This window comes from Sinocyclocheilus rhinocerous, unplaced genomic scaffold (genome assembly GCF_001515625.1).
Source record: "Sinocyclocheilus rhinocerous isolate Xijiao unplaced genomic scaffold, SAMN03320098_v1.1 scaffold1555, whole genome shotgun sequence".
Classification (NCBI taxonomy): domain Eukaryota; kingdom Metazoa; phylum Chordata; class Actinopteri; order Cypriniformes; family Cyprinidae; genus Sinocyclocheilus; species Sinocyclocheilus rhinocerous.
Window position 1 is genome coordinate 301,373 of NW_015644043.1, and position 11,473 is coordinate 312,845.

Consider the following 11,473-nt stretch of genomic DNA (forward strand, 5'->3'; position numbering starts at 1 on the left):
GCTGCAAACACGTGTTATAGCCTAAATAGAAACTCTGCATACGCTTGCACCTGCTAATCGTTTATATTTTATATTAGTTCATGTTGCTTTTGTGCTATAGATGAATAACAATTTATTTGTTTTAGATATTTTATGTTTAGATATTTCTATTTTGCGGGAGTCCCGTGAATCATTTTATTCTCCCGCATCCCGCACACACACAAGCGTCTACCCGCTCGCAGCAGCACTCGCCCATCTTCTCCCGCGCTGCTGTTGCGTTGGGTCTCGCGGGAGCAGGTCTCTAATCCACTGGCACTAAGTAATGCATTACTGCCCAACACTGATGTCTACTATGCCAGAGCACGTACACGCGCCGGATGTTGGACACTGCGGTGTATAAGAGTTAAAAAAATTATATAAATACTGTTCAGTTTCTTGCACAGATCGATCGTTTCGTGTCTTTACACATCAATGTATCGTCACAAGCCGCAGTTGGACACTGCGGTGTATAAGAGTTTAAAAAATTATATAAATACTGTTCAGTTTCTTGCACAGATCGATCGTTTCGTGTCTTTACACATCAGTGTATCGTCTCGAGCCGCAGGGTTTCATTTGGTTTTGTTTGTGTATGTTTTTTTGACTCTCAAAGCCGTGATTCCCATTCACTTCCATTATATGACTGACAGACTGCAACGGTTTGACTTAAAAATCTTGGTTTGTGTTCTACTGAAGAAACAAAGTCACCTACATCTTGGATGCCCTGGGAGTAAGCAGATAAACATCAAATTTTCATTTTTGGGTGAACTATCCCTTTAAGCAAAACACACACACACTCACACACACATTTTTACAGGTATTTTACCCATATTTTGAATTACGCATTGCATTGTGTAGTGTTTTAGGTTGAAGGTAATGTCTGTAAATGTTCCAAAAAATGTACTGGTAGATTGGGGTCAATAAGATTTTTTTTATGTCTTTAAAAGAAGTCTCTTATGCTAACCTGTGTTTATTTGATAAAAAATACAGTGAAAACAGTAATATTGTGAAATATTATGACAATTTAAAATTTTATATATTTTAATATTCCAATATTCTTTATTCTATTTGAATATATTTTCAAATGTAGTTTATTCCTGTTATGACAAAGCTGAATATTCAGCAGTCATTATGCCAGTCTTTAGTGTCATATGATACTTCAGAAATCATTGTAATGCTGATTTTGTGCTAAAAACAAAACAACAACAAAAACATTTCTTTTAATTATCAATGTTGAAAATGAGTGCTTAATATTTTTCTGGAAACCATGATATATTTTGGCAGGAATCTCTGATTAATAGCTATCTAATTTTGGTAACACTTTAGAATAGGGAACACTTATTCACTATTAACTACGACTTTTCTCTCAATAAATTTCTAATTTGCTGCTTATTAATAGTTAGTACGTTAGTTGTTAGGTTTAAGTATTGGGTAGGATTAGGGATGTAGAATAAGGTAATGTAAAATAAGACATTAATATGTGCTTAATTAGTACTAATAAATGGCTAATATTCTAGTAATATGCATGCTAATAAGCAACTAGTTAAGAGACCCTAAAATAAAGTGTTACCCTAATTTTTTATTAAAAGAAAAGAGAGATTTTAGATTTTTTTTTACTAACCCCAAACTCTTGAACAGTATATTTTTGTCTCTCTCTTTCTTACCATTACCAATTATCACTCTGTGTATAAACACCTTTACAGGCCTTCTGACTGTTAATTCAATATACACATTTCTGTTAATGTTTTTCAAAACCATACAGTGTTAATCTACTGTATATAGGCCAGTCATCTCATGTCAAAAACTGGGCCAATTTACCTGAATTCACTCTAGACAACCATAGACACATGTGCTGTAAATGCTTAGTTCTTTAGTGTTGTCCTTAAAGACTGTCTTAAAGACTTTTGACTAAAAGTTAAAGTTATGATATACTATATATTGTATATCCATTCAAGAATCATGTTTCACCATGTAGATGTTACTGTTGTTATTCATGGGCGCATAGAATGTTGTTTTTGTTAATATTTTAGTATCAGGGTGAAATGTGGGGATAGTGCACCCTAAGGCTTCCCGTTAATACCTTCTGTACAGTGACGTTCCGTTTATGACTTATATCTAATATAAAACAGACCTCTGGTTGCTCAGACACATCTTAAACATTGAACAGACACTTGGCTCAGACATATCCCTTACTTAATATCTATTCCACTGAGCTACAAATCTGCATCACACTGGGCATTTCAAAGGGCCGCTGTCTGACCTTCACATCTTAAAGGATTGCAATCCTTTCTGCATGATTCATTTAGACCCTTATATGTGCTCCGTAGGGTCAGAATCACGTGCAGGATGTGTGAAAGCTGCTCGCATCACGTTTCTGATGATATGAAAGTATCACGGTTGGCCCAAATCTGACCTCAGCACAGTAATGAAACACAGCAGTTACGCCACATGTACATCCAGTGACCTAGAAAATTATTTGGACACAAACATTTACCATTTCAAAAATAAACTTTTTGTGTGTGTGTGTGTGTGTGTGTGTGTGTGTGTGTGAATTTTGTTTTTAAAAGTGTTCATTCCTTTCAAATAAATTCCATTTGGTTTTGGTATTTTGTTTTGTCTAATGCCATGACATACTTTTTAAAAATGTGGCTTAAATGTTCAAATGCTCTCTATGTGTGTGTGTGTGTGTGTGTGTGTGTGTGCGTTTTTGTGACAAATGAGGACATACATTTGTATAATGACAAGGGTATGACATAGGTATTACAAGGAGAAGGTGACTTTTCAGGACATTACCCCATGTCCCCACTTTTCAAAACGCTTATAAATCACACAGAATGGCGTGTATTGAAAATCTGAAATAGCACAAAGTTTCCTGTAAGGGGTAGGTTTAGGGGTAGGGTTGGTGTAGGACAATAGAATATACGGTCTGAACAGTATAAAAACCATTACGCCTATGGGATGTCCCCACTTTTCACAAAAACAAACCTGTGTGTGTGTGTGTGTGTGTTATGAGGTTCTAGTCCAGCCAAAAACAAGCAGTCACTTAAAGGTCATATGATATAATGAGTGGAGCTTGGACACTGTCTGGTAAGCGCCTCCACCTTGAGATGTGAGAGTGTGTTTAACTGGAGCACTTTGGAGACATGAACAAGAATAGGGGGGACAGAATGTGATCGAGCAGGTTACAGTATGTGACAATGATTAAACTGTCTTAAAATCTGCAGTGAGGACAAGAGAAAAAATTAATAAAACAGACCTTCTTCACACATAATACTGACCCAGCAACCACCAAACACAGAGAATCACTGTGTAGCAACCAGACACAAACACAAGCACATTGCTAAGGTCTTGAAGCTTTTTTTTTCCCCGTTTAATTTTTTCCCCGTCTATAAACAACCTAATTGGTGTCTCGTCTGTGTGTCATGACTGTCATTGTGTTGTCATGACCTGGCTTGTGATTATGTGGGTCAAACTGTCTTAATTTGTCCCTTGACTCCATAAACACTCTTGGTAGATATAGTATATGTTTGAGTTTTGTGTCCTTGAATTCACTTTTTCCTGTAACTTCTCTCTCTCTCTCTCTCTCTCTCTCTCTTTCTCTGTAGGTGTATTATTGTCGCTCATTGGCTATTGCCTATATTGAGCAGTGCAGAAGCGTTTCCATGATCTGATTCAGGATGAACAGACTCCAGCTGCTCTCAGGTCAGTGCTGGGGCGTCTCTGTGCTCTCTATGGCCTGTGGACCCTCACCAACCACATGGCCATCCTGTATCAAGGTAAACCACTCTTCTCTGCGGTGGTTTCTTTGTTTTTTCATTCATGTCTGCCAGTACTGGCTATGTGACACAAATTATGTGTTAAGGCTTGAATAGACTACACGACTTTTGCCTAGATTTTTGCCCTTATTTTCAGTCTGGACAAATTGACACCAGTTGGCAAAAGTCAGAGCCAGTCTGCAGATTTGAGTTGTAGTGTAGTGTGTGATGGGCACAGACTCTGATTTTTTATTTATTTTATTTTTTTTAGACTGTGATTAAATCCAGTCGATACATTTGATATTTTGAGTCGATATTAGAACACATTGTTTACACTTTTATCAAAAGTCCCCTAGCAACAGGGCATGTGTTTCTGCTCGAGTTTGTGTTTGAAACGACTTGAAAGACTGTGATTGGTGTATGATGTCCAGTTTTTCCTCTGTAACTATTTACAAAGTCTGCGAGTGTATGATGTGTAGTGTTTTCAAAACACTTCCAATTTTAAATGCCATGTAGCCTTTACATACACTACCGTGATAATTGATAATAATACAAAATGTTTGTTGAGCAGCAAATCAGCGTATTATAATGATTTCTAAAGGATCAAGTGACACTGAAGGCTGGATTAATTGCCGCTGAAAGTTTATTCACAGGAACAAATTACAATTTAAAATATATTCAAATAGAAACCAGTTATTTTAAAATGAAATAATATTTCACAACGTTACTGTTTTAACTATTTTTAACAAATAAATGTAGCCTTGATGAGCATAAAAAATGTTAACACTTTACAGTAAGGCCCCATTGGTTAACATTAGTTAATGCAATAACTAACATTAGCAATGAACAATACATTTGTTACAATTCTTATTCTTTATTAACATTAGGTAATAAAAATACAACTGCTTGTTGTTAGTTCATGTTAGCACAAGTCCATTAAATAATACTAGCAGACACAACTTTAGGTTTGAATAATGTATTAGTAAATATTGACATCAACATTAACAAAGAATGCTTTAGAAGTATTTTTCATTGTTAGTTCATGTTCAAAGGGAAACTTATTATAAATTGTTACAAAGAAATCAGTTCATGAGCTCATAGTCCACTTCAGACATTCTACTAACTGTATCTTCTCTTACTATAAATTATGTTCTACTAACTATAAATTGCAACTACATGTCAACTAACTGTCATTAGAGTATTAGTAGACTGTAAAGTTAGGATTAGGGATAGTAGAATCAGTTGATGTAATTGCAAAGAGAATGTGTGACCATCAAAATAAAGTGTCAGTAGATATTAAGCAGACGGTCTACTAAAACTCTAATGACTGGTAGTTGACACTGAGTTGCAGAGTTACTTACAGTCAGCAGACTGCCTATAGTTGGACTGACTGTCAAAATAAAGTGTTACCAAAATATCTTACCGACCCCAAACATTTGAACGCTAGTATAGCTTTTTGACGTTTTTTGCATTTTCATTATGGTTTGTTTTTAGGAGGTTATTTTTCTGGTCGACAGCCGGTTGACTTCTTCCACACAGCCATTCTCACTCTGTGTGGGCAGGTTACTGTTGTTTTAGCAGTAGTTCAGTTACAGACACCCTCTCTTGTAAGTGCATGATGATACAAACATCAGAAAGGTTTTTTACATAGCAGGTGCCCTCTCATTTTCTCTGTGTAGCTGAAGGATGATGCTGTGGTGCTGGTTGATGTGATTGCTCCTCCTGACTTCATCCTGAGCTCACCCATTGGCAAAGCAGATGGTGAGGTAAGAGAGTGCATACACAGACACACATCTGCACATGAGGAAGAGGCCTCGCCAGTCCTCCACTGTGACTGTGGAATCACTCGTGTAGACAAATGTCTCCGAGAGCTGCAGAAGTGATCATGGAATTTACAGTGACTCCAAAAAAGTATTTTCTTACCCATTTTTTCAGTGACTTTTAATTAACTGGTCACTAAGCGATTTTAGTGGAAGATCTGTATAAAGTCAGTTCCTTTGAGTTCACACAGGCGTCCTAGCAAAGTAACCACAGGTGTTTAACTTTTGTGTGTGTGTATTCATGTGTATTTAAACAGTTCTTTTAAATTGTAATATTTGTAATAATTGTATTTATTTTAATAAATACAGCCTTGGAGAGCATAAGAGACTTCTTTCAAAAACATTAAAAAAGTAATTATTCCAATATTTTGACCAGTAATGTGTGTGTGTGTGTGTGTGTGTGACAAATGAGGACATAAATTTGTATAATGACAAGGGTATGACATAGGTATTACAAGGAGAAGGTGACTTTTCAGGACATTACCCCATGTCCCCACTTTTCAAAACGCACATAAATCACACAGTAGAGTTGGTGTAGGGCAATAGCACATACAGTTTGTACAGTATAAAAACCATTACGCCTATGGGATGTCCCCACTTTTCACAAAAACAAACCTGTGTGTGTGTGTATCCACATTTAAAGACATTTTAAGGCCACTGTTATGACTGTATTCATGTAAGTGTACATCATTTTTTATCATATTTTTTTCAGATGTACTGTTCACATATTTAGGGAAGTTTTTATGAGAAAAATACATAATTATACCTCCAAATGATACAAGTTGTTTACAGATTTGAAAATATAAAAAGGTCTTTTCTAAATAGAATTATTTTTTCCTGCTAGTCTATTAAATAAGTTGGCCTTTGAGACTGACATCTAGTGATGCAATATTTACTGGAAAATATTACAGCTTAATGTGTCACTTAAGGGGGGTACAGTCAACATCGCCACTAATCATTGGAACTTTGGGTGGTGCATTTATTTCCTCTTTTCACAAAACAACAAGAAAAAAGCAGACAAGTTAATAAAAACAAACTAATTCCCGGTAAAAAATCTATAGAGGGTTTTTCTATTGTACTGCCCTTAAAATCCCTTCAGAAACATGATTCTGACTAGACATTATGGTTACTGACTCATTCCTCCAGTCATATTCTCTCAGCAATTGTTTGGCAGGACATACATTTCTGAGGTTAAGAAAAAAACAGAGCTTAGACGGAGCTGAGCAGTCACACACACACACACACGCCCCACTGACACAGAGACCTTTGTACTGATTCCCCTGCTGAGTGAAACACTTCATGTTTACAGTTGGGAAGATGTTTACTGGAAATGAACTCTTCACTTTGGCATTCAATTCATTTTCTGACTCATCTGAGGTTCTGATAAAAGGCAGTCTTATTTATTAAAGCCCTCCACATGCTTGTCTTTTGTTGCATGGTTTCTGCGGGTCAAAGGGGTGGTTCACTGGTTTTTTTTCTAGGCTTGATTGTGTTTATGGGGTGCAATCTAACGTGTTAATGCTTCGTTTAAAAAAAAACGCATTCTTTTTCACATAATTTACCTTTATTCCACACCACTCTGTCCCTTCTCTGAGAAACGGGCTGATCTTTTCCTATTTTTTTGAAGCCCCGCCCTCAGAAATAGGCGATGGGCTGTGTTGTGATTGGCTAAACCGCATCTAGTGCGTGTCTAAATGTCCCGCCCCTCACCTCAGCGGCATGTGCTCCGGTTGTATTGTAAACAACGGCGTCGTTAATATCGCTTATCAGTTTGAGCCTGATTGAGAAGCAACGCTTCTCATAGCTATGTGAAAATAAGTGTATAATTGAAATAAGCCAGTGAAAAAGTCACTTTCACTGACTTTTTCATTAACTGTTCCTCTCCTGGTGGAATGACCTGCCCAACTCAATCCTAGCAGCTGAGTCCTTAGCCATCTTCAAGAATCGACTAAAAACACATCTGTTCCACCTTTATTTGACCCTCTAACTCTAGCACTTTCTATTCTATTTTAATTCTACTTTATCTATATTTATCTTATTCTTTTTATTGAAAAAAAAACAAACACTAGCGTTCTATTTTTTCTATTCTATCTACTTGTTTTTCTTTGTGTATGTGTGTGTGTATGTGTGTGGATAATATATGTATGTATGTGTGTATATATATATATATATACTGTATATATATATATGTGTATGTGAATATGTATGTATGCACATCGGTGTATGTATATATTTATTTTTGTATTTTCAGTTTTCATTTTCATTTTAGTTTGAGTAATTTTATGTTTTTGTATTTTTTTAAAAATATTTCTATTTAGCTTTAATTTACTTCATTTACATTTTATTTCAGCTTTATTTCAATAACAACACTGAGGTGAATGTATGATGACAGACACAACATTTTGGGTTAACTATTCCTGTAATACTGTGGCTCAAGGTATAAAATCTACTTCTGACCTGAAGTGTTTTGCTGTCTTTATATCTCTTTCAGCCTTTGACTTAGTTTTAGTTAATGATTTAGTTAATAATAATAGCACTGGTCTCTATAAAAATTGTTTAAAATCATTTAGTAGTTCCTAAACATTTAAAAATAGACAAATGACTGGAACAATGATGGAAAAGTATAAGAAGATGCTTTTCAAATATGTTTTATTTCACATGGTCTTAATTTGTCTGATACAGGTTGTCGATATTCTCTGGAGTGACCCTAAAAATCAAAATGGCTGCAGCCCGAATTCTTTTCGCGGTGGTGGCTGAAATTGCAATCAACCACCCCTTTAAAAAGTCTTAATTCACCCTTCCACAAAGTAAGGCCTTAAAAAGCCTTAAATCAGAGCAGAAAGTATTAAATTCATAAAGTCATGACATTAAATTAATGTAGTATTTTTGTTTTCCAATACAGATATCTAAACATCCTTCTCAAATACAATTACTTGAGATGCAAATGTAAAATTAAAAAATGAACACAATTATGTTAGTATATGCTTAAAACAAGAACAAATATCTGTCCATGGGGTATGAGAACTTGTTTTCCCTTTGAATTAAGTTGATTGGCAGATATCTGTGCTTGTTTTAATCATGAACTCACTTAATTTTGATCACTTTCACAGAAAACAAGAATTCTAATGTAATTTTACTTCTGAAGTAAAATCTTTAGACATTTGCACTGGAAAACAAGACAAAAAATACTGTGGAAGAACAGCACTTCAGTGGGATCAGAAGTATGATAAAAGTTATTTGCATATTCTAGTGCTTGGTAGCAAAGGTATTCTTAAACTTTTTTATTTTTTATGAATTCAAAAGTAATTTAGGTCAGTTGGAAGTTGTATTTTCAAACTCTGAAGTGTTGCTAATAAAACTCATTGTTTGCTCCCTAGACATTTACATTAAGAGAACATACTGTGTTACGTATTATTTTCCCTTCAGTTTTTCCTTGAAGTTTCTTTACTTGGTGTTAAAAAAAATTTAAAGTCTTACACTCTAAAAAATGCTGGGTTAAATATAACCCAGCGCTGAGATTTGTGATGTACTGTAAACAATACAGTATTATAGCACTTCCTGATTCATTGTGCCATGATAAACTCATTTGTTTGGTTTGACTGATAAATGTTGCTATGTTGAAAGATTGAGTCAAAGATCATCAGATCTATTGTTTGATTATTGTTTGAATGCACAAACAGCTAAATCATAACAAAACCCTTAACAATAACAGATTTTACCATGATTTTCCATATAAATCATGGTAATACCATGGTATGTATCATGTGATATGAATATAATCATTCAGTACTATGCTATATCTATGTAGAATTGCTTTCTGATACCATTACTGTACCATGGTACTACCACTGTGTTGGTTAAAAGGTGATGCTCCCTTATCCTATAGAAATATTGAAAAATTGAACTTGTTTTTGTCTCAAACCAACATGTTTTGAAGTGATTTTTGATTGAAACCAATGGCTACATTTAAGGAACTGTAATTCGTGATTAGCCGCATAGATGATTATTATTATTGCAGAACACACCCAGTGTAACACATCTTTGTTTCATTTATTTTTTACGCCAAGTCTTTATTTACCCAGCTTGTAAACAGCAAGGTCCATTCTGAGTTAACCCACTTGGGTGTGTTGGCATAGCACTTCAGTCACAACAGCCTGCTAATATAAATCAACCAACTGTTTCTATTTATCTTTACTATTGAAAGACTCAATTCTGATTTCCTGCATGGCTACATGTGGTGCAGCTTAAATGCTGTACTTCAGCACAATATGACTTCAGCACAAATAACATAGCCTATATTACTTCAAATGTTATATACTGTCTGTTTGTGGTTTTTATAGTCAGATTTAAGGGCAAATTAAATTAGCATGTTTTAAAACTGTGGGAAGAGAAATGCGAAAAGATGTTACACGTCTGAGGAAAAGAATGTTAAAGGGGTTATGACATGGATTTTTATTATCATTTTAATAACTATCTTCTTTGAGGTAAACATATAATGTTGTTATATGTAAAACTTATGTTTAACCCTTAAGGCTCCCTTAAAGGGGTCATATGATGCGATTTCAATTTTTCCTTTCTCTTTGGAGTGTTACAAGCTCTTGGTGCATAAAGAAGATCTGTAAAGTTGCAAAGACTAAAGTCTCAAATCCAAAGACATATTCTTTATAAAAGTTAAGAGTCAACCATGCCTACCTAAAACGGCTCATTCTAATGTCATTATGGTTTACATGCTCGCCCAAATGTTCACGCAAAGAAAGAAGGCGTAACTTTTATTCTCGCTGTAGTATTTAATGGTACAAAGACCTCTCATGACCCATTTAAATTGAATGGGACCTTCTGGAAAAAAATGCAGGATGTGCAGCAAGCAACTTTTCTGCACATCTGCAACATGACTGGCTTTCCATTTATAGAGCCCCTCATCTCAGAAAACACAAAATTGTAGGTTATTCTTGAAAAATGTGTATTTGAAGTGAGTAAATGAGTATTTGAAGTGCACGTTTTTGTTGGATTTTTCAGTGTGAACACAAAATGGCATACAATAGAGCATATGTACACAAAGTTGGACACACCTTATAATAAAGTATATTAAAGATTTAAAGGTAATGGCATCATAAGATTTTTTGAATGCGTAGATCTTGATGGTGTTTTTCATAGAAACAGGCCTACTTCAGTGAATAAGCTAAAGCTATAAAATCATCCTACGCTGCTTGAAATGTGCAGCCTTGTGTCATGTCTAGATTTTGTGATCCATGGGTCCTGTCCAGACAGTGAGAACTGGAGAAAAAGCTTTGTGTGCTGGAAAGTTCTGAAGGGTATTCTGGATCTGTGAATTTCCAACCCAAACGCTGACTAATCATGAATCATTAGACCTGACAGTGTCCGTTAACTTACCTCTTTTACATAATCTAACTCGACTCTTCTTTATGTTCGTTTCAACTGACTGCTCTGTTAAAATGCAGCATTTATCATCCACCAATCTAATCTGCCAAGTGATTCTTTTCTGAGAAAGCTTTATTTCATAGGTTCAACATTCATAGATCCGGCTGAAGAGAACCAAAAAATATATGAGCATATTTGAAGACATGGTAATCAGGACATATGATATGCTGTAGACATTTAGGACAAACAGGAACATGAGCATATACAGACTGATAAACAGATTACATGAACAGAAGACGTCTCACTCTGATTTCTGCATATGAAAAGCACACAACATTTCATTGGACAAGATGACCATAAAAATGTCATTCTTCATAACAGTCATTCTGCACAAATTATATACAATATATATATATATATATATATAGATAGATAGCAATTGATTCTTGCCACTGGTGCCACAATTAAGTTTCAGCAATGAATGTTGAGACATTTATAAAGAAG

General features: G+C 35.1%; 1 pseudogene; it reads left to right on the forward strand.

Annotated features, from left to right (window-relative positions):
* LOC107757891 (peroxisomal acyl-coenzyme A oxidase 3-like) overlaps nt 1–5,794 on the forward strand; it is a 20,904-nt pseudogene extending 15,110 nt beyond the window's left edge.
* The last annotated feature ends 5,679 nt before the right edge of the window (nt 5,795–11,473 follow it).